Raw genomic sequence first — 22,777 nt, 5'->3', positions numbered from 1 at the left:
CAACACTGCTCAGACCATTCGGTTCTATAGTGCTCGTTCATTTGGTGCAGGCTTACAACAGGTCGTTCGGTATTGAAATTGGCAGACCGTTCGGTCACGACTTCGTCAGATCGCTCGGTCAAGACATTTGTCAGACCGCTCGGTCAAATAGTCTTTAACCATTCGGTTCTGTACAATATGTTCAGACCCTTTTTCTCAACCTTCTAACAGTGACTGTCCTGCAAATAGTAATTGAAATAATAAAGCCCAAATAATTCAAATCAATTAAAATAAGAATTAGTCTTGAAATTAAGCCCAAATAGTGAAAATGAGATAAAAATGGATAATTAAACACACTTCACTAATAAAATATGGTGCGGAAAGCTAAGTGTATAATGAATAATGGTGACTCATCAAAATAAACCACACTTAGTCTTTTGCACTCCTAGGAAAAATCAAGACGCGGAACAAGGAACCATTCTAAACACATCAAGAGTGTGACACAACATCCAGACACAGAAACAAAAAAGACACACAAGACACAAAACAAAATTACACAATCCTCAATGATTTTGGAAAAAGAAAAGGAGTAGACAACATCCTTCAAACAAATAATCAGAGAATGCTACTCATAGAAATCATCCAAGCAAGTCCAGAACATGGAAAAATGATCAATCCGCTCAAGAGGTGAATCAAAAGTAACAAAACCTAACAGATGCACTATCATTGTTTCTCTCAAGTGTCTAATGTAAGCAACGTCAACTCAATGCACTCAAGAAAGCAACCAACAAATAGACTTGGCAAGCCTCTAATATCAACACTTATAAAACATATGCATGTCCAAATCAAAAGGTCTTTTATGGATGAAATTGGGCCAAGGACAAGGGAGAATAAAATATGGATAAGTAGCTACGAACCAAAAAGAATAGAGGAGCAATAGGGAACAAGTGAAAATACAATGAAATCACACCCAAAACCTCTAATTCAATCCTCTTCTTGACTCCATTATTCAAAATTTTTTATTTTTCTCATTGTTTTTTCATTTCTCATCTTGTCTCTTTTCTTTTCTCTTTATTTAGGACACAACTGTAAGAAACAAGATACACAACATATTTACAAGAAAAAAACAAGAAGAGGAACCAACTAGTCAATTCATCAGAATCCCCCGGGAGACCACACTTGTTCCCAAAACACTTCCAAAGCTCCAAAATTCCTTAAGGTTAAGGTGATCATGGTTTTCCACTTAGGGCTAGTGTATGAGCTTCAAAACAAAGGAAAGGGGGAAAGCATAGGCTCAAAGGGGTTATCAAAGGATCAAAACGAGGTAAGCTTATTTGGCTAGAGAGGCTCAAGAACAAAATTTCCTTTATCACTTCTAAACATGCATATCCATCAAGATTTATCAAATTTGATGGGTTCTCGTGGCCCATACAAATTTGATGTGCAATAAGAATGCAGTATAATACTAGGAAGTGATTCCTAGGTCGTCTCTCAAGGACCAAATGTGGTCTGAGACTTAGGTCAAACACGCAGTGGGGGGGGGGGGTTCAAAGTGTTTTTTAATGCAATTTAACTTGAACTTAAAGCACGAAATTAAACATAAATAACAAAACTGAAAGCATGGAAATAAATGTGGAAAACAGTAAAGACTGAACGGTTCTTCACAAGGCCGAACAATTCTATTAACCAGGCTGATCAGCTCTAACAACAAGGGTGTTGAAGACCGATCGGTTCTGGTCACAGATCGAACGGTCCTGGAGAGGAGACCGATCGGTGTTAAAGCAGTAAGCGAATGGAAATGCAAATGGAAAACTAAGTGCTGCCGAACGATATTAAGTAAACAAGCTAAGAACCGATTGGTCTAAATGCACTGACCGATTGGTATCAATGCAGTTGCACTGAAAGTAAACGTGCAGAAACAAAAACGCAACTGGTACGAAGTTGTAGAAACAAAAACGCTGGAACAGTAAACGCGCTGGCAGAAATGAAATTGCAGTGAATTAAAATGCACCAATTGAACTTAAGCGTAGAACGCAAATCCAAAAATAGAAACGCAAAACGTGAATGGAAACAACGATTGAAAACGAGCATGAACAATAAACAAGAAACCAGAACGCATAACAGTAAAAACAAAGAAGATGAACAGTAAAATGCAGTGAACGTAAATGAACAAGAAACTTGAGTGCAACAAAAAATTCAACCATGGAATTGTAAAGAGAATGAGTTCAATACATGAAATGTAAAGAAAGCCAAAACCTAAACCTCCCCTAAGGGGGAGGAAGAAGAAGACGCTCCCAAGAAAAATGTGAGTGGCGACTGGAGACTTGGAAAGTGAAAGTGATTTTAGGGTATATAAACCCCAAATTAAAAAATTGCCTTTCCAATGGGCTTGTCCTACAAAATGACCTAAAATTGGGCCCAAAGTCCTAAGGTTTGACCCATTGACATTCTAAAACGAAATTAAACTCTAACACTGACGTGGCCACCCTCTTGAAGTCCCAGAATGTGCTTCCAACACTACTGCTGAGTTCTTCTGGTCATCTCATCTGACCGATCGGTCTTGAAAGGCTCACACCGTTCGGTCAGCAATGCTCCCCTGGTTTGCTCACTGGTGTGCGGTGTAGTCTCTACGAGATCGTTCGGTCATGCAACACTGTTGAGACCGTTCGGTTCTGTCATTGTGCTCAGCCATTAAGTGCAAGCTTTCATAGACTGTTCGGTGTGGGCTTTAACAGACTGTTCGATCAAGTCTTCAACAAACCGTTCGTTCAAGTCTTCAGCAGACCATTCGATCAAGGCTTCAACAGGCCGTTCAGTTCTGTATAATATGTTCAGACCCTTTTCTCAACCTTCTAACAGTGACTATCCTACAAATAGTATTTGAAATAATTAAGCCCAAATAATTCAAATTAATTAAAATAATAATTAGTCTTGAAATTAAGCCCAAATAGTGAAAATGCAACAATAAATTAGAATTAAGCACAATTCACTAACAAAGTATGATGTAGAAAGCTAAGTGTATAGTGAAAAATTGCTTTCAAAATCTTCATATAACGCTCAATATGATACATCCATCTTAAGTGTACTGATCCGCACACTAACCAAATGAACAAGTAAATGTACCATCATGTCAAAAGAAGATGGAGGGAAAAACATCTCTAGTTGACACAAGATGATAACAATCTCGCCTTGAAGTTCATCTAACTTTGTAGGATCGATGACTTTACAACAAATTGACGAGAAAAATGAACACAACTTATTTATGGTCTGCCTAACCTTTTTGGGCAAAATTCCACGAATAGCCACCGATAACAACTGTTGCATTAAGACGTGACAATCGTGAGACTTCATGCCAACAAGCTTTAAGTCTTGCATCGACACTAAACTCTTGATATTTGAAGAGTATCCTTGTGGTACCTTGGTACTCTTTAAACAAAGGCAAAAACTTATCTTCTCTTGTCTGGAAAAATTGTAACATACAGAGCGCAAATAAGTATGTTTACCAATCTTCCTGGGTGCCAACTCTTCTCGGATTTTCATGTCAACCAGATCCAAACGAGCATTCACTCCATCTTTTGTCTTTTCCTAAATGTTGAGCAGTGTACCAATCAAGCTATCACACACATTCTTCTCTACATGCATCCCATTTATGCAATGTCTAACATCTAACTTTGACTAGTATGGAAGATCAAAGAATATTGTTTGCTTCTTCCAAGGGGTCGTTAGAGATGACTTCTTGGAAATTTTCCCAAATACATGATGTATTTTATTAACTTTTTCAAGGATTTGAAGACCAATAAGTGGATTTGGTTCTTCGTCCCTCTCTTGATATCCATTGAATGCTTTTTTTAACCTTTGATATGGATGATTACATTTTAAAAATCTCCGATGACGTAGATATATCGTCTTCCTTCCGTGTTTCAATTGCTCAGTTGTAGTGTTTTCTTCACATATAGGACATGCTTTATGACCCTTGACACTGTATCTTGAAAAATTACCATAAGCTGGGAAGTCAATAATGGTGCAAAATAACATTACACGCACCACAAAAGTTTCAGAAGCGAAGGCATCAAATATTTCAACCCCATCAACCCACAACAACTTCAAGTCTTCAACTAATGGGCTTAGATAAACATCTATGTCATTTCTAGACTACTTTGGGCCAGATATCATCTTAGACAACATCATGTATTTCCTCTTCATGCACAATGCAGGAGATAAGTTGTAAATTATCAAAATAACTGACCAACAACTGTGATTGGTACTTAAATTACCAAATGGGTTCATTCCATCAATGACTAAACCAAGCCTAAGATTTCTACATTCTTGACCCAATTGGGGGAATTGTTGATCAATATTATTCCATTACTTTGAATCAGCTGGATGACGAAGCAGCCCGTCAATTTTTCTCTCATCTGCATGCCATCTATGATTTTTAGCATCTTTTGGATTCGCAAACAAACGCTTAAGCTTGGGCACAATTGGAAGGTACCAAACTACTTTTAAAGCAGATCCATTTTTCTCTATCTGACCATTATCTTCACTATTATTTTTTGAGATGTATCGTGATAACCATATTTTGGACACTTTTTCAAAAGTTCAAACTCTTTCCTATATAAAATGCAGTCATTGGGACAAATATGTATCCTTTTATACTCCATACCCATCGGACAAAGAATTTTCTTCGCATCATGATTACGATTCGGTAGTATATTTCCATCTAGCAGCATTTCATTCAACAACGTCAACAATTTTGTGAAACTCTTATCAGTCCATCTATTGGTCGCCTTCAAATTCATGAGCCTTAACTCCACTGACAACCGTGTGATCTTATCTGAACCGACATACAAATGTGTTTCTGCATCAGTCGACATTGTCTCACACACATGAGCTTTGGCAAAATTTTCTACGCCAACATCACGGATCATGTCCTCTAATTTGTCTTCATCTAGTCGATGTTCTTCCATGGTGGAATCAATAACATTCTCAGTTTAGGAGAAAGTCAGAAAATGTATTTCTTCATCGTGCCATATCCATGTTGAATAGCATCGCAGGAAACCATCACAGATAAGATGTCTCCTAATTTGGGTTGCGTTTAACTTTCTCCCATTTAAACAGTTAACACAAGGACATCTAAACTTCACTTCATCATCACTTCTTCCCTCATTACGTTGCGCAAATTGTATAAATTCCTCTACCTCTCTCTCGTACTCAGCACTAATGCGTGGTAAATTAATTCAATTTCAATCCATATACGTAAATATTCTACAAAATTACAATGATACAATCATACAATTATACAACATATTCAACATATAATCAATTCAATCATATAATTAATAAGCATTCATATGATCAATTCAAACATTCAATCATACATAATTATTATATTCAACATACAAAAAATTAAAAGTGAACAAAAGAAAGTTAATAAACACAATAATAGGAACCTAGGACTGTGAAAAACCAAACAATAACCGAGAAGATGCGACAACCTCCGTTATGAAACGGAACAATTTTCAAAGCAAAAACACAATACCTACACAAAAATACAACAAAACGTAAGTTTGATGATCCAAAACAATAAAAAATGCATCAAACCAATCCAAAACCAAAAAAACTCTAGCGACCAAAGTCGAATTTGATCGGATACAAACGTTGACGATGAAAAAAGAGGAAGGAAATCCTTTTACAGTAACGACAGAGGCAAAACAGAGGCGTATGGAAGCAAGAAGAAGGTTCGTGGCGGTGCAAGGAAGAAGAAGAAGTTGCAGAGGTGATCGCTGGAGAAGAAGGAATTGTTTGCTTTTTTGCGAAATTTTAACCCTGGCAGGGGATACTACCTCGGTTCTACAAAAAACATATGCCTAATGTCCATAGAAAAAAAAAAAATTAATTTTAAATGGCATTTTGGAAATTTTCATCAACCATTTTACTTTGATTAAGCGCCAAACCGATGCCAAAATATATATATATATATATATATATATATATATATATATATATATATATATATATATATATATATATATATATATATATATATTTTAATTATTTTACAGGGTCAGTAAATGTAACATTGTAATTGACATACTCTCTGGCCTCAACTCTGCAAACAACTAAGGCCATATACCCATCTGACAAAAGTCTGTCAGTTTAAACGTCAGAGTGTAAGGTGGGAATGTCAGTGGAGCAGAGGGTTTTTGGCCTCGGTTCTGAGAACAATCGAGGTTGAAACCCTTGCACATATTTTTGTCAGGTGAAAAGTCTTATGTTGGCAGGTTTCGCAGACTATATGGCCTCGGTTATATGGGCAACCGATGCCATACACCCCTTATGGCTTCAGTTATTTTAGAACCGAGGCATAAATGTTAGTGAAAATTTCAAAAATGCCACCGCGCCAACTTATGCTTCGATTTCTGATCAATCGAAGCATAATAGACGCGTTAGTATCCTATTTTTTCACTAGTGATTATCATTCCTTGTTCATCTTCAAAGTGTGGAACCTTATTAGATGTTTAAATTTTTCTGCATATTCAAATACAGACATCCCTCCTTGAACTAACTACATGAATTCCACCTCTTTCGCAAATTTCACACTATCAGGAAAGTATTCGACATAACACTTCTTCTTAAATATCTCACAGGTGATACTCTTCACCTTCCTCTAACAACATCTTCATACTACCCCACTAGTGGTTGGCTTCTCTAATAAGCATGAATTGACAGAAAGCTAACTTGTTGTCAACTAGACATCTCCTTGCCTAAAAACTTTATTCCATATTTGTCATCTACTAATCTACCTCATGTGGACTGGTCTTGCTATTAAACTTAGTTGGGCGATGTTTTAGAAAACTCTCTAAATTCCATTCTTGAGTTTGAGTAGTGATAAGTGTGAAAAAGAGTTTTTTTTACACTTATAAATGATCTCAATCTTATAATTATTCATATTATTACTCAGTGAAAAGTTGTAATAGGAAGTAGATTTTTATGTAACTTATTGTACAGGAAAAGGTCTATAATTTGGAGTCTGTCAGCCAATTCACACATAGCGCAAGCTAAAATTCGCACAACCAGAAAAAGGAAATTCGCATAGTGCACCAATACCTGTGCGCCGAGCGAATAACATCAGTTAAAGTGCAATAGTTAAGAAGATTCGCATAGCACACCAGTACATGTGCGCTGAGCGAATTAATGAAGTTAAGTGGCTTTAAAAGACGTGACAGAAAGACAAAAACTATCTTCTAACACACGAACAAAGCCAGAAAAATATTGGAGAACTCAGGAGACGACCAGGAGACCTTTCAAGACATCAAGACTTCACTTTCTGCAAGGAATTGTTGTAAAGAGTACGTTTGAGATGTCTACGATAGGCTAAATTTTTTGTTCATTGGAATTGGTTGTATGACGACACATTAATGTAAATTTCCTATGCAATATATGTTTATGTTCTTGTTCTTTTCTTGATTTGATTTTGATTATATGGAAGTATAATTCTCTTTAAAAGTTCTTTTGTACTGGGAAGTATTTTTAGAACCAGAAACATAAGAAAAGAAACTAAAAGTAACTACACTAGGAATAACTTATGTGCTTTTGGTCATTCTCAACATCTGAATCTAATGCAAAATTATCTGCTGAATTAATTAAGGAATTAATAATTCAATAGATAATTTTAGAACTTGTTTTAAGGAATTAAACCAAGATACTCTTATGTGAATGCTTGAACAGAGAATGTATGTTGTCTAGGATTTTACTGTAATGTTAGTCAAAGACCAATTCCAGTGATCTTTTATCGTATTTTTCAATCTTAATTTTTTACGTATTTAATTTCATGCTAATTTCCAAATTGAAATCACAAATGTTATCATCAGTAATTGATCTTGATAAATAATTTTTAATTGAATAACATAACTCAAATTCCCTTGGGAGAACGATACTCTTGACTTAATTCATTGTATTAATTGAACGATTTGGCATACTTGCCAAAATGTTATCAAGTTTTTGGCGCCGTTGCTGGGGAATTTGTTGTTATTGTTATTTCAATTATTTATTAGGTTTAATCCTTTTTGACGTCCCTATTTGTGTAAGAATGTCTCAGATAGGTCCTCGTTTTCTAAAGTGTATCAAAATGGTCCTTAATTTTGAAAATTGATATCAATTGAGTCCTTTCCGTTAAGTTGGCTGGACGGCGTTAAAAAAATTGATGAGTGGGATGCTGAGATGACGAACGAACACGCGTCCACCACCGAACGAACGCTCGTCCACCAGCGAACGAACGCTCGGCGACCACCGAACGAACGGTCGTCCAGTGTGGAACGAACGGTCGTCCAACGGTAAGAGGTCGACGAGCGTTCGTTCGCTGGTGGACGAGCGTTCGTTCGTCATCTCAGCATCTCACTCATCAATTTTTTTAACGCCGTCCAGCCAACTTAACGGAAAGGACTCAATTGATATAAATTTTCAAAATTAAGGACCATTTTGATACACTTTAGAAAACGAGGACCTATCTGAGACATTCCTACACAAATAGGGACGTCAAAAAGGATTAAACCTATTTATTATTTATCAATTTCAGTTCTGTTTCATTGTCTGTATATCCATTATTTTTAATTTTTGTATATAAATTGTGTTTTGTTTCTATTGTTATTTCTTTGGGTTGATCACTTGAGATTGTTGTTCTGCATGAGAAGCAGAACAAAATCTGAGAATTTATTGTTTGATTCTGAGATTGAGAGAACAACCCCTAGGAATAACAGTAGACGTAGGAGAGAAAATCGAAAAAAAGAAGCTAGAAAAGCTAGCTTGTCTACTACTTCCAACACTTTTTCTTCATCTGATCAAGAAGATAAGGATATGGAGGGACATAATGATAATGAACAACTAAGAGTTAGGCGTACGTTGGAAGATTATGCTTTTGTGTCTATACCTTCATCTTTCAACAATATAGCCCGACCTGTGGTGAATGCTGCTCATATGGAAATGAAGTCAGCATTGATTCACCTTGTTCAAAGTAATCAGTTTACAAGACTGTCACACGAAAATCCCTACGATCATTTGACAACTTTTAATGAGATTTTTTGTAACACTGTAAAAATTTTACATGTGCCAGATGAAGCAATTAGACTAAGTCCTATTCCCTTCTCACTGGTAGGAAATGCCAAGCTTTGGCTAAATTCTTTTCATGAGGGAAGTCTGACTGTTTGGGAGGACGTTGTGTCAAAGTTTTTGCATAAATATTTCCCCCAATCCAAGATAAATAAAGGCAAACAGGAAATATCCTCCTTTCAACAAGAGCCTGAAGAGTCGTTGAGTCAAACATGGGATAGGTTCAAGGGGTTGCTGAGAAAAACTCCAATTCATGGGTTTGACGTTCCTACTCAATTAAACCTTTTCTTAGAGGTTTAAAATCTCACACAAAGCTTATGCTAGATGCCTCAGTTGGAGGTAACATTAGGTGGAAGACACCTGATGAGGCACATGAGATAATTGAGAATATGGCATCTAGTGACAATGATGTTCAAAGTGAGCAAGTTCAAACCCAAAAGAAAGGAATGTTTGAATTGCAATCCCAAGATGCCTTGTTAGCCCAAAATAAAATCATGACCCAACAACTTGAGTCTTTGATGAAAAAGTTCTCACAACTACCAAAGGAACTCCAAACTGTATCACAGGCACAACATCATCAAACTGTGTAAGGTTGTGAACTGTGTGGTGGAGAGCACCAAAATGGACAATGTGTTATTCAGACCAATGAAAAGGAAGAGGTAAATTACATGCAAAATCAAGGTCGTCCAGGCAATTATGGTAATTATAATCAAGGATGGAGACCTCATCCTAGCTTGGGTCAGGCTAGTTCTAGTAGACCACCACAACAACAGTTTCAACAACAACCTAATCTTTATGATAGGACATCCAAACTGGAAGAAACTCTTCAAGAATTCATACAAATGTCCATATCAAATCAAAAGAGCACAGACACTTCTATGAGAAATTTGGAGACACAAATGGGTCAGCTTGCAAAGAAGCTTGAGGAGACATCTGAAAAGAAATTTGTGGCTAATAATGAAGTTCACCCTAGGGAGGAATGTAATGTCATAATAACCAGAAGTGGAAAAGAAGTGGGCTTTGATTCGAAGAAGAAGCCAACAAATAAAGAGATTCAAGCACAAGAAGAGGATGATCAAAATAAGGTAATTGAAGAAGAAGAAAGTAGAGACAAGAAGGAAGGTTGAAGATAAAAAGAGAAAGTGTTGGCGAAACAAATTATCCTAAAAATAATTCACAAAAGGATAAGGAGAGACAAATGGATCGGTTCAAGAAGATATTTAATCAACTTGAGATTACTATGCCCTTGACTGAAGCACTACAACAAATTCCTGCTTATGCAAAATATGTGAAGAAATTCCTCAGTAAAAAGAAAAAGTATTTAGATGAGGAATGACAATGGTGGACGAAACTGCAGAGGAAGAAGGGGAGAGCGCGAGGAAGAAGAAGTTGTTGGGCGACGCAAATGAACAGTCAGTAAGTTAAGTTCAGAACTTAAGAAGAGCTACTACCTCGGTTATTTAAAACCCGAGGCAATATCCCAATATGGCATCGGTTAAAGGAGAAACCGAGGTATAAAGAGCTGGACAGAAAGTATAGAACGTTCAGAAATCATAAATGTCAGGTGGTGCAAGACCAATGACCTCGGTTCCTAGGGCAACCGATGCCTAAGGTTTGACTGATCAGGCATAGCAGGTGTTTGCAGAGAGGATGAACAAGTCTTTCTGCCTCGATACGTTGAATAACTAAGGCAGTATCTCCCTTTAATGATGTTGATAGCCAAAAAGCTTCTGCTTCAAGTGGACAGGTTTACATTTTAGGTTTCAAGTGTCCTGTTAACCGAGGTCATAGCACATTTATGCCTTGGGTCAATGGGAACCGATGCGTATAAGTTCGGCTTATTTACAACATGTCACCACGTTTTGATAGGCTTCGATTTTCTATAAACTGAAGCCTATTGGTCAAGTTAAAAAGCGAATTTTTTACTAGTGTTTGTGACTTTGTTGGCACCTTGCTTTGTAAAAATATGGTTTTTAAAGAGTATGAACTATTGTTTGGTCTTTTGGGTAATTGAGTTGGTCTAAATGCTTTGAATTTATACTCAATTGAGAAAATTGTCCCAATTTAAGTTATAAACAAGTTTATGAATCAAATACAAGGTTAAGGATACCAATTTGGTCTTTTGAATTAGTTTAATTTGCATATTGGCACTAGTACAAAAACATCGTTCAATGTTGAAAATTTTAGGCTTTTAACGACGAATTCGTGATCGATGTCATATCAAGAGACGTAATTCTGATGTGGAATACTATAGGGAGATATTACTGTTTTATATACACGTCACATACTAAAGAAAGTGACGTCTAATATGTGAATAAATAGTTATATTTAAAGGAAGATTTGGCGTCATACAGAAAAGAGGTTGGACGTAAAGTTAATGTCGATACGAAGTACGTAGAACGACGGTACTTGTTGTTTATAGTCAAGTCAAGTAATAAAGAGTTTGAAGTCTATTATTTGAATAAATATTTATATTTAAAGGAAGATTTGGCGTCAAGTGTAAGGGGATTTGACGTAAAGTTGACGTCCAACAGAAAAAGGATGGACATAACGTTAATGTCAAAGTCCATAGAACGACGTTACTTGTTGTTTATTTGCACATCACGTAGTAAAGAGTTTGACGTCTAATATTTAAATAAATAACTTATATTTAAAGGAAGATTTGACGTTAAACAGAAGGAGGCTGGACATAAGGTTAACGTCGACCGTAATGATGTATGACGTTACCCTCGCCCAGCGATGCATTTTTATGGTAATCCATTGTATTATATGAACGTCGATCGGTGTACACGGTAACGTTAACATATATGAACGTCGAACAATGGGGACTAAAAACAAATTCGCTTGATAGTTTAAGGACTAAAAACATATTTAAGCATTTTTTTAATATGGTAAAATCATTAATACTTTTATTACCATATTCTAAAATAATTTAAATAAAATAGATAACTTATTGGCATAAATTAATGAAAACTATGTCATAGGTTTTTTCGCTTTTATACATGTAACACGTCATAAAAGATAATAAAATATGTTATATTCTTATGCAGTTTTTAATGGTCAAAAATATGATAAAATATTATATTATTAGAGGAATTTTTGTAATGGTTTTTAACCATCAGTGACATTATAGTCTTTTCATATAATAACTAATTTTACAGACAAAATTAATTAGTTACATGACTAATTTAAAAACTAATTTACAAATTAAAATTTATTGGTATATTAATTTAGACACTAAATCATTTTAGACAATAAGTTTTTTGATAACCAAAATATTGATAGTTAATGTTATAATACTAATTTAATATCTAATGTACAAACAAATTATAGTTTTTTATTCACAAAATAAGCTACTTTAAATACTATTAATTTTTAATTTATAAATTAGTTTCTAAATTAGTAATTATAGTAATTAATTATTCTTGATCTCTAAAATTAGTTGTTATTTATGGATGGTTTTATACTGTAAACTATTTTCGTTTCTAATAATACCAACATTTTAAATTTTGCTTTTACAAATTATTTTTATATATCTAATTCTAATGGTTATTTTAATTATCATAAATTTTATTTGTAACAATTTTTTATCGTTAAAATATATAATTTTAATCATTTTATAAGTAGTTTCTTAGTGGGTAGTGTAAGAACCAAGAAAATAGAGTATTAGAGTTGATAAGTGTTTTAAAATAATGAGACCAAGTTTTTAAAAGTTAAAATAATTCAATAAAATAAATAAAATTTCTTAAACTCGTCTCATTACTTAAAACACAAACCATCTCTCTAAAACTTTTCCCCTAGTTCTCTCTCATTTCTCTCTAAGATATTTGGCTCCTCGATCATCTGTTTGACAATCAGGAAGTTCCTAGGAGATTAGGACTAAGTAATCTCCATTTTTAAGTGATTAGTTTCTGGTATAGAACAAGTAAGTTTTGTTAGCAAAAATCAAAGATGAAGTTTTGATGATGAACAGATTTGCACAAGTCAAGATCCATAAAGACAAATTGAAGATCTCTGTATTTTATAAAGCTTTTATAATAATCAAAGTTGATGTAATAATGCTCAAATATGTATTAGGGTTGATTCTTGTAATTTATATTTGATTTATTTACTGTTGAGAATCATCCACAAGCTGCTTTAATCGATTAAACCCAGTTTTAATCGATTAGAATGAGGCTGGCACTGAAAACCCAATTGCCCCTGTAATAATCGATTAAAGCTAATAATAATCGATTAGTTAATCGATTATTCCTGAGAATAATCTATTAACACTAGCCGTTGGTGATGGTATCGGAGGGGGTATTTTTCGAAGAGTATAGCGCAGCGGAATTAAAACTCAGAGAGCGGGAAGCGTATTCGATCACAATTAAAATTAATTTTGTCCTTTTAGTAAAAATAATTTTCTTTCAGAAAATTAATCAAACAGTTGATATACGTAAAATAATATGAGTGTAGGGAATAAGAAGATCAACACATAATTTTTATCCTGGTTCGAATCAAAAGATTCTACGTCCAGTCGTTAATCACTATAAATAGTGATTAACCTTTTTCACTAAAAATGGTTTAACAGATTACAAGATAATGAACAGAAATAAAATGAAAAGAATCACTCTACCAACTTAAAGAGAACCGCTCCAGCAATCGACCAACGATTCACAAGCTTCTCCTTTCACAAGACCAGGCAGAGCACCTTGCTAACTTGAAGAGAGTCTGCTCCGACTATCAACACACGATACGCGAGCCTCTCCTTTCACAAGACCAAGCAAGGGAACAATGAACAAAAAGCTCTCTAAGAACGTTCCTCTGACACACAATGTTCTAAGCTTTCTCAGTTCAAAAAACGTTACCTTCTGATTTCTCCAAATCAAATTATATAGCCAAGTACACTGAGTGCCAAAGGTCAGCTCTCAACTGCCATGAATAATCGATTATTGTAAGTGATAATCGATTATTCAAGTCCGTTACAGGATTTCAAAAATGTGATAATCGATTATATGAAGTGATAATCGATTATTCAAGTATGACTTGTGATAATCGATTATTGCTTAACCATAATCGATTATACTAGTAAAAAATACAATGTTTAACATTTTCCTACTACATTCAAAATCTACAAGTTGCTTTTTTAAATATTTTCCTACTACATCCAAAATCTATAAGTTGCAGCATCATCAAAACACATCTTCAGGTTTTACCAATACTCCTTATTGGTAACAGTTGGGGGTTTCAGGTTTGAAAAACTAGCCGTTGTACTCATTTTAATCGATTAATACTTGTGTTAATCGATTAAAAGCGTTAGATGGCCCGTTTTCGAAGAATGGAAGGGTATTAGGCTGAGTCTATAAGATGGCTCACTCCTGATCTCAAAAACAACTCTTCCCTTGTGCTAAAGATCTCTGAACTCTTTGAGAACTCTGTGAGATTGTTGAAGCTAAGGAAACTCTTGTCTGCAAAGTCCTGAAGTGCTACTGCGGTGACAGAGGAATAGCTTGTTCATCCTTGGTGTATCCGAGGAAGTGCCTGGAAGAGAATCGTCCTTCGTGAAGCATTCGAAGGAGGTGGTCATCCTTTGTGAAGATTCAAAGGAAGTGTAAGTTCGTCTCTTGTGGTTTCAAGAGAGGTGGTATTTCTAAACTCTTACAAATTGTTTTTCTTTGTGACTAATATTTATAATTGTTTTGTGTTAGTGAAAAAGGTTTATCTTGTTTGAGATAAGCGAATGGACGTAGGATCCGAGTGATCTGAACCAGGATAAAATCACCTGTGCAATTTTTCTCTTTTCCTTACTCTGTCATTTATATTTAATTATCTGCCCAGTAAGAAAAATTAAGAGAAAAATAATAAAAGGCACAATAAAAGTATATAACCAATTCCCCCCCCCCCCTCTTGGTTTGTTCCACGCTAATAATTCCGTTGCAGCGATTCTAACAATTGGTATCAGAGCTTGCTTTGATAGTCATTCAAATGGCAGGATCACATCAAACCTTTGCAGAGGGTGCATCAATCAATAGACCCCCACTATTCATAGGTGAGAACTATGCATTCTGGAAGGTAAGAATGCAAATATTTATTGAATCTATTGATTGTGAAATTTGGGATGTTATTACGTCTGGCTCTTCTGTTCCTACTAACAATACACAGGAACCAAAGCCCCGTGGTCAATGGACCATTGAAGAAAAGAAAAGATTTCAGAATGACGTAAAAGCCCGGAATATCATTGCATCAGCGTTGACTGTTGATGAGTTCTACAGGGTCTCTGTCTACAAAACTGCTCAAGAAATGTGGGACGTACTCAGAGTGACGCATGAAGGAACAGATGATGTAAAGAGGGCAAGGAAGAACTCCTTAATCCAAGAGTATGAAATGTTCCGGATGAAGCAAGGAGAAACAATTTCAGACGTTCAAAAATGCTTCACCAACATTGTCAATCATCTCATTGGACTGGGTAAGTCATTTGATACCGATGAACTTAACATTAAAATCTTGAAGTCTTTAGACAGGTCGTGGCAACCAAAGGTGACTGCAATCTCGGAGTCACAAAACCTCAACACCATGACTATGGCGGCACTCTTTGGAAATTTGAGAGAACATGAACTAGATCTTGGAAGACTTGATGAAGAAGAAGCAAAAAAAAACAACAAGAAGAGTTTGGCATTAAAGTCGGAGGTTGAAAGAAGCAAAGGTAAATCGGAAGATGAAGACTCAGACGAAGAGGAAAATTTAAGTCTTGTGATCAAAAGATTAAACAGGTTCATGAAGTCTAAAGGTAAGGGAAGATTTAGATACGAAAAGAAAGATAATCAAGTATCTTCCTCAAATTACCGATGCTACGGCTGTGGAGAAAAGGGGCATCTAAAAGCAGACTGCCCAAATCAAAAGAAGGGTGAAGACAAAAAGGAGAAAAGATTCTTCAAGAAAAAGAAGGCCTACATTGCATGGGAAGACGACAATGAGACCATTTCAGATTCAAGCGACTCAGATGAAGAAGCAAACATCTGTTTGATGGCAGATGATGATAATGTCAGCCACATAAGTAATTCACACTATTTTGATAATGATAGTCACATTGATGAAGATGAATTGGATGAAACTTATGTTGCATTATTAATTGAATATGAAAAATTAGATATTTCTCATAAAAAGCTGAAAAAGGATTTTAAAAATTTAAAATATGAATTTGACAACCTTCTTGAAGAAAATGAAAATTTGAAGTTTACTTCTGAAAATCTCTCTAAAATAAATGATGCTTTGAAAACTGAATTTACAAATTTGTCTGAAGAAAACAGAAGTTTGAACAATAAATTTTTATATCAAGCAGAAGAAATCAGAAATTTGAAAAGTAAAGTTTTATATTATGAAAAAAAAAATATATTGCTAATAATGAATGTGAATCTTGCATAAAATTCAAATATTTTTCTGAAAATACAACTACTGGAGAATGTAGTAAAATCTCTGAAAATAAAGCTGCTAAGAAATTTGTTCCTAAAAATAAATATAGAACCCGAAGAGCATGGGTAGAAAAAGGAACGATTAATAGAAACACAAATGTTGTATCCTGTTTTTACTGCATGAGAAAAGGCCATACCTCAAACAAATGCAGAATTAAACATTTTGGTGTTTCTAGTGGAAGATATGCTTGGGTTGCTAAATAATTTGAATCTAACCCAAAAGGACCCATACAAAGAAGTTGGGTACCTAAAATAGCTTGGTTGTTCCTTTTTTTTGCAGGTATTACAGAAATCAAGAAAAGTCATGTGGTGTCTCGATAGTGGTTGCTCAAAACACATGACAGGAGACAAGACGAAGTTCACAAATTTTAAAGAAAAGGAACAAGGTTTTGTTACCTATGGTGACAACAACAAAGGAAGAATTCTTGGAAAAGGGGATATAGGAAGCAAAGACACCTTGATGATCAAAGACGTGCTATATGTAGAAGGACTAAGGCATAACTTAATTAGCATAAGTCAACTGTGCGACAAAGGATTCAAGGTAACCTTTGAGAAGAATTCTTGCACTATTTTTAAGAATGATTCTTCTGAAATTGCATTAAAAGGAGTTAAACATAATAATATTTATTTAATTGATTTAGAAAATGCATCAAATAAAAATATTTCATGTTTAGTTGTTAAAGAGGAAAACCCATGGTTATGGCATAGGCGTGCTGCTCATATACATATGCAACAATTAAACAAACTTATATCTAGAGATCTAGTAATTGGTTTACCTAAATTAAAGTTTGTAAAAGATAAATTGTGTGATGCATGTCAAAAGGGTAAACAAGTTAAAAATTCCTTTCATTCAAAAAATATTGTTTCTACTTTAAAACCTTTAGAACTTTTACATATGGATTTATTTGGTCCTTCAAGGATAAAAAGTTTTGGTGGAAACTATTATGCTTTGGTTATTGTTGATGATTTTTCAAGATATACTTGGACTTTGTTTCTCACTCTTAAAAGTGAAGCTTTTAAAGAATTTAAAAAGTTTGCTGTTTTAATTCAAAATGAAAAGGATCTAAGAATAAAAGCTATTAGAAGTGACCATGGTGGTGAATTTCAAAATGAATTATTTGAAAATTTTTGTGAAGAACATGGTATTTCTCATAACTTTTCTTCACCTAGAACTCCCCAACAAAATGGAGTTGTAGAAAGAAAGAATAGATCCTTAGAGGAACTTGCTCGTACTATGTTAAATGAAAATAATGTTCCTAAACAATTTTGGGCTGATGTTGTGAGTACTGCTTGCTATGTTTTAAACAGAATGATAATTCGACCTATTTTAAAACGTACTCCTTACGAGCTTTTCAAAAATAGAAAACCAAATGTTTCCCATTTAAAAATTTTTGGATGCAAATGCTATGTTTTAAACAATGGAAAAAAAATTTGGGAAAATTTGATTCAAAAGCTGATGAAGGAATTTTTCTTGGATATTCTTTAACAAGCAAAGCATATAGAATTTTTAATAGGAAAACGTTCATAATAGAGGAATCCATACATGTTACTTTTGATGAAATTGTGGACCTTGAGGCAAAACCTCTTGAGTCAGAAGAATCTGATGCAGGAACACGTGAAGATTCATCAAAGGAGACAAATGAAGAGAAGAATCATGACAATCCTCAAGATGAAGATTTAAATAAAATATGGCGACAACCTAGAGGATTATCTTTGGACAACATAATTGGCGATATCACACAAGGGGTAAACACAAGAAGTAATATTGTAAATTATTGTATGAATGTTGCTTTTGTGTCACAGATTGAACCAAAGAATATTCAAGAAGCCCTTCAAGATGAAAAATGGTGTATCGCAATGCAAGAAGAACTCAACCAGTTTGAAAGAAATCAAGTGTGGGAATTAATTCCCAGAAAAGACACTCATCAAGTAATTGGAACAAAGTGGGTGTTCAGAAACAAACTGGATGAAGAAGGAAACATCACCAAGAATAAAGCTAGGCTTGTGGCAAAAGGATATAGTCAAGAAGAAGGTATAGATTATGATGAGACATACGCTCCAGTTGCCAGGTTAGACGCAATACGCCTACTTCTTGCTTATGCATCTATAATGAAATTTAAATTATTTCAAATGGATGTTAAAAGTGCTTTTCTAAATGGTTACATCAAGGAAGATGTATTTGTTGAACAACCACCTGGTTTTGAGGATTTTAAAAACCCAAATCACATCTACAAATTAAAGAAAGCACTATATGGTTTAAAACAAGCACCTAGATCTTGGTATGAACGTCTTAGCAATTTTCTTGTAGAAAATGGTTTCAACAGAGGAAAAATTAATTCAACATTATTTATTAAAAGAATTGGAAAACATTTTCTAATTATTCAAGTATACGTAGATGATATTATTTTTGGTTCATCTAACGCAACTCTTTGCGAGAATTTTGCTAAGTCCATGCAGGGAGAATTTGAGATGTCAATGATGGGAGAACTTACTTTCTTCCTCGGACTTCAAATCAAACAAATGGAGGAAGGAACCTTTATATCTCAAATCAAGTATTGCAGGGAAATCCTTAAAAAGTTTGAGATGGACAATGCTAAAGAAGCATCAACTCCCATGGGAACATCCTGCTACTTAGACAAAGATGAGACAGGTAAAGAGGTAAGTCAGACCAAATACAGAGGTATGATTGGCTCTCTATTATATCTTACTGCTAGTAGACCTGACATCATGCAAAGTGTATGTGTGTGTGCTAGGTATCAGTCAAGCCCTAGAGAGTCTCATCTTACTGTAGTAAAACGCATTTTTAAATACCTTAAGGGGACAACATCCTTTGGTTTATGGTATCCTTCAGGAGCTGAGCCTAGTCTTGTAGGATTTTCTGATGCTGATTATGGAGGTTGTAAGATAGATAGGAAAAGCACTAGTGGAACCTGTCACTTTTTAGGTAGTTCCTTAGTCTCTTGGCACTCTAAGAAACAAGCCTGTGTAGCCTTGTCAACCATTGAAGCTGAATACATTGCTACGGGTAGTTGTTGTGCACAAATCTTATGGATGAAACAGCAATTAGAAGACTATGATATTCATTTAGATCATATTCTGCTTAAGTGTGATAACACAAGTGCTATAAAACTTACCAAAAATCCTATCATGCATTCTAAAACCAAGCATATAGAAATTAGGCATCACTTCATTAGAGACCATGTCCAAAAAGGCGATTGTGAAACGGAATTCATAGATTCTAAGCATCAATTAGCGGACATTTTCACCAAAGCATTGCCTAAGGATAGATTTTTTGAGCTTAGAAGAGATCTAGGCATATTAGAACTAGTAAAATAGGCATTCTTGGACTCAATATTGCATTTTTCGTTGCTTACCGTGTTTAATCTGCATGTAAATCGATTAAAAGCATTACCTATACATTTACGAATGGTTTAATCGATTAATCCAAGTATTAATCGATTATGTAATCGATTAAAATTCATTTTAATCGATTAAATGCGCTCCAGACTGTTTTTTTCGAAAAATTTGTGCAGTTTTCATTAAACTAGCCGTTGCCAACGGCTATTAACGGGCAAAAACCCAAAATCTGAACGTTGGGGAGCATTTTTGAGCCTATTTATACCCCACTTGGTCCCCACTCTCCATACTTAAACCAATCTTGAGCATATCCCTCTTGCTTTCTCTTTTCTTTCACCAAACTCTCTACTTTCCATCCATCTCAATGGCTGAATCTTCAAGAAGAAGGAGAAGAAGAACAAGTGGTGTTTCGGAAAGTAATGTTCGCAGAAGAGATGCTACCATAGAAGGGTGGCTTTCCGATGAGCAAGATCAACAGTCATTCTCCCAATTTTGGAAGGAAAGGAAGCTCATCAAACAAAAATTCATTGATCTCGTTTGGTATACATCCTACAATTTCTCCTTTCCCAATCTCATCATTGAACAAGGAGTTCAACACATAATGGAACTCCGTGGAAGGTACTATCCGGATCTTGTGCGCATCTTCTATTTTAATTTAAGATTCGTGATGGGGTTTTCCAAACAAAGGTGAAAGGTGTGGACATTGTCTTGGACAATGACATTTGGACAAATGTAGCAAAAGTCCCTGTTTTAGAAAATTCTCAAATTATTCTGAATGACTTTGCTCAATTCAACAAGATAGTGGTGTACCAGTCATTTCTTCGCAATCCTCGACAACACAATGCTCGTCTCTTCCTTACCGGTGGACTCAAGATGGAAGCACGCCTCTTGCATTACCTTATTGTGTGGCTTTTGTGCCCTAGAGGGTCAAATCATGCCCAATGCTCTGAGACTGATCTCATCATTATGTATGGAATACTTCAGAGCATTCCACTCAATTAGCCTCACCTGATTCAGACAATAATGTTCAAAGCCAAAAGGTTAGATGCTGCACCTCTTCCATATCCTCTTCTTGTTTCCCAAATTTGTGAGTACAAAGGAGTAGATGTCACAAATGAACATCATGAGACTGTCCTTCCGGGTCATAAGATTGGAGATAACTCCCTGAGGCAAATGGGTTTTATCAAACAAGGACTTTCCTACATCCACCCTGAGGATGCCATTGGTGGGCAAGAAAATGAAGACGAAGCTGCGGATATCCCCATGCCTGACCCCACACATGTTGCTGGCCCATCTCATGTGCACGAGGAATATAGTCTAGAGAGTCTCTCTAGACAAATGACTGAGATGGCTCGCCTCCAAAATGAGATGATGAACATTCAAAACACTCGCCATGAAGAAATATGTACTCATCTCAAGCATCTAGACACTAAGATTTCAGACTTAGAGCGTCACTTTAATAGTGACGCAAGTGATGAGTTCTAGATCCTCTTTGTTGGTTTTGTTGTTTATCTTTATAATTATGCACTTCTTAAAATTCAATAAAAAGTTGTTGTTCCTTTCTTTTTCTTCTATGCATAATTTCTTTTTATTAAGGGGGAGCACATGTTTTTTTTCTTATGATCAAAAAGGGGGAGAAGATAGTTTAAACTCTTTATTTCTTTATTTTTCTATTAATCTCTCCTTTCGTAAGTTGTGGTTGTTTCAGATTATTAAAAAGCTTTAAACTCAGAAGAATTTTTTATCATCATCAAAAAGGGGGAGAATGTTAGCAAAAATCAAAGATGAAGTTTTGATGATGAACAGATTTGCACAAGTCAAGATCCATAAAGACAAATTGAAGATCTCTGTATTTTATAAAGCTTTTATAATAATCAAAGTTGATGTAATAATGCTCAAATATGTATTAGGGTTGATTCTTGTAATTTATATTTGATTTATTTACTGTTGAGAATCATCCACAAGCTGTTTTAATCGATTAAACCCAGTTTTAATCGATTAAAATGAGGCTGGCACTGAAAGTCCAATTGCCCCTGTAATAATCAATTAAAGCTAATAATAATCGATTAGTTAATCGCTTATTCCTGAGAATAATCGATTAACACTAGCCGTTGGGGGTTTCAGATTTGAAAAACTAGCCGTTGTACTCATTTTAATCGATTAATACTTGTGTTAATCGATTAAAAGCGTTAGATGGCCCGTTTTCGAAGAATGGAAGGGTATTAGGCTGAGTCTATAAGATGGCTCACTCCTGATATCAAAAACAACTCTTCCCTTGTGCTAAAGATCTCTGAACTCTTTGAGAACTCTGTGAGATTGTTGAAGCTAAGGAAACTCTTGTCTGCAAAGTCCTGAAGTGCTACTGCGGTGACAGAGGAATAACTTGTTCATCCTTGGTGTATCCGAGGAAGTGCCTGGAGGAGAATCATCCTTCGTGAAGCATTCGAAGGAGGTGGTCATCCTTTGTGAAGATTCAAAGGAAGTGTAAGTTCGTCTCTTGTGGTTTCAAGAGAGGTGGTATTTCTAAACTCTTACAAATTGTTTTTCTTTGTGACTAATATTTGTAATTGTTTTGTGTTAGTGAAAAAGGTTTATCTTGTTTGAGATAAGCAACTGGACGTAGGATCCGAGTGATCTGAACCAGGATAAAATCACCTGTGCAATTTTTCTCTTTTCCTTACTCTGTCATTTATATTTAATTATCTGCCCAGTAAGAAAAATTAAGAGAAAAATAATAAAAGGCACAATAAAAGTATATAACCAAATTCCCCCCCCCCCCTCTTGATTTGTTCCACGCTAATAATTCCGTTGCAGCGATTCTAACAAGTTTCGATTCCTTTTTCCTGCAATTCTTAGTTTGAGATCATGCTTAGTGATTTCTTGACGCA

The 22,777-nt window shown here is 35.1% G+C and overlaps 1 non-coding gene across 1 annotated transcript; it reads right to left on the bottom strand.

Annotated features, from left to right (window-relative positions):
* Nucleotides 1-9,237: 9,237 nt before the first annotated feature.
* LOC124828488 (small nucleolar RNA R71) lies at nt 9,238-9,344 on the bottom strand. Its single transcript, XR_007028024.1, has one exon. It is a non-coding gene; the product is annotated as a small nucleolar RNA R71 (small nucleolar RNA).
* Nucleotides 9,345-22,777: the final 13,433 nt, after the last annotated feature.

Source organism: Vigna umbellata, chromosome 4 (assembly GCF_029865625.1).
Source record: "Vigna umbellata cultivar VRB3 chromosome 4, Vumbellata_1.0, whole genome shotgun sequence".
NCBI lineage: Eukaryota > Viridiplantae > Streptophyta > Magnoliopsida > Fabales > Fabaceae > Vigna > Vigna umbellata.
Note: the sequence above shows the minus strand (reverse complement) of the source record. Positions and strands in the feature narration are given on the sequence as shown.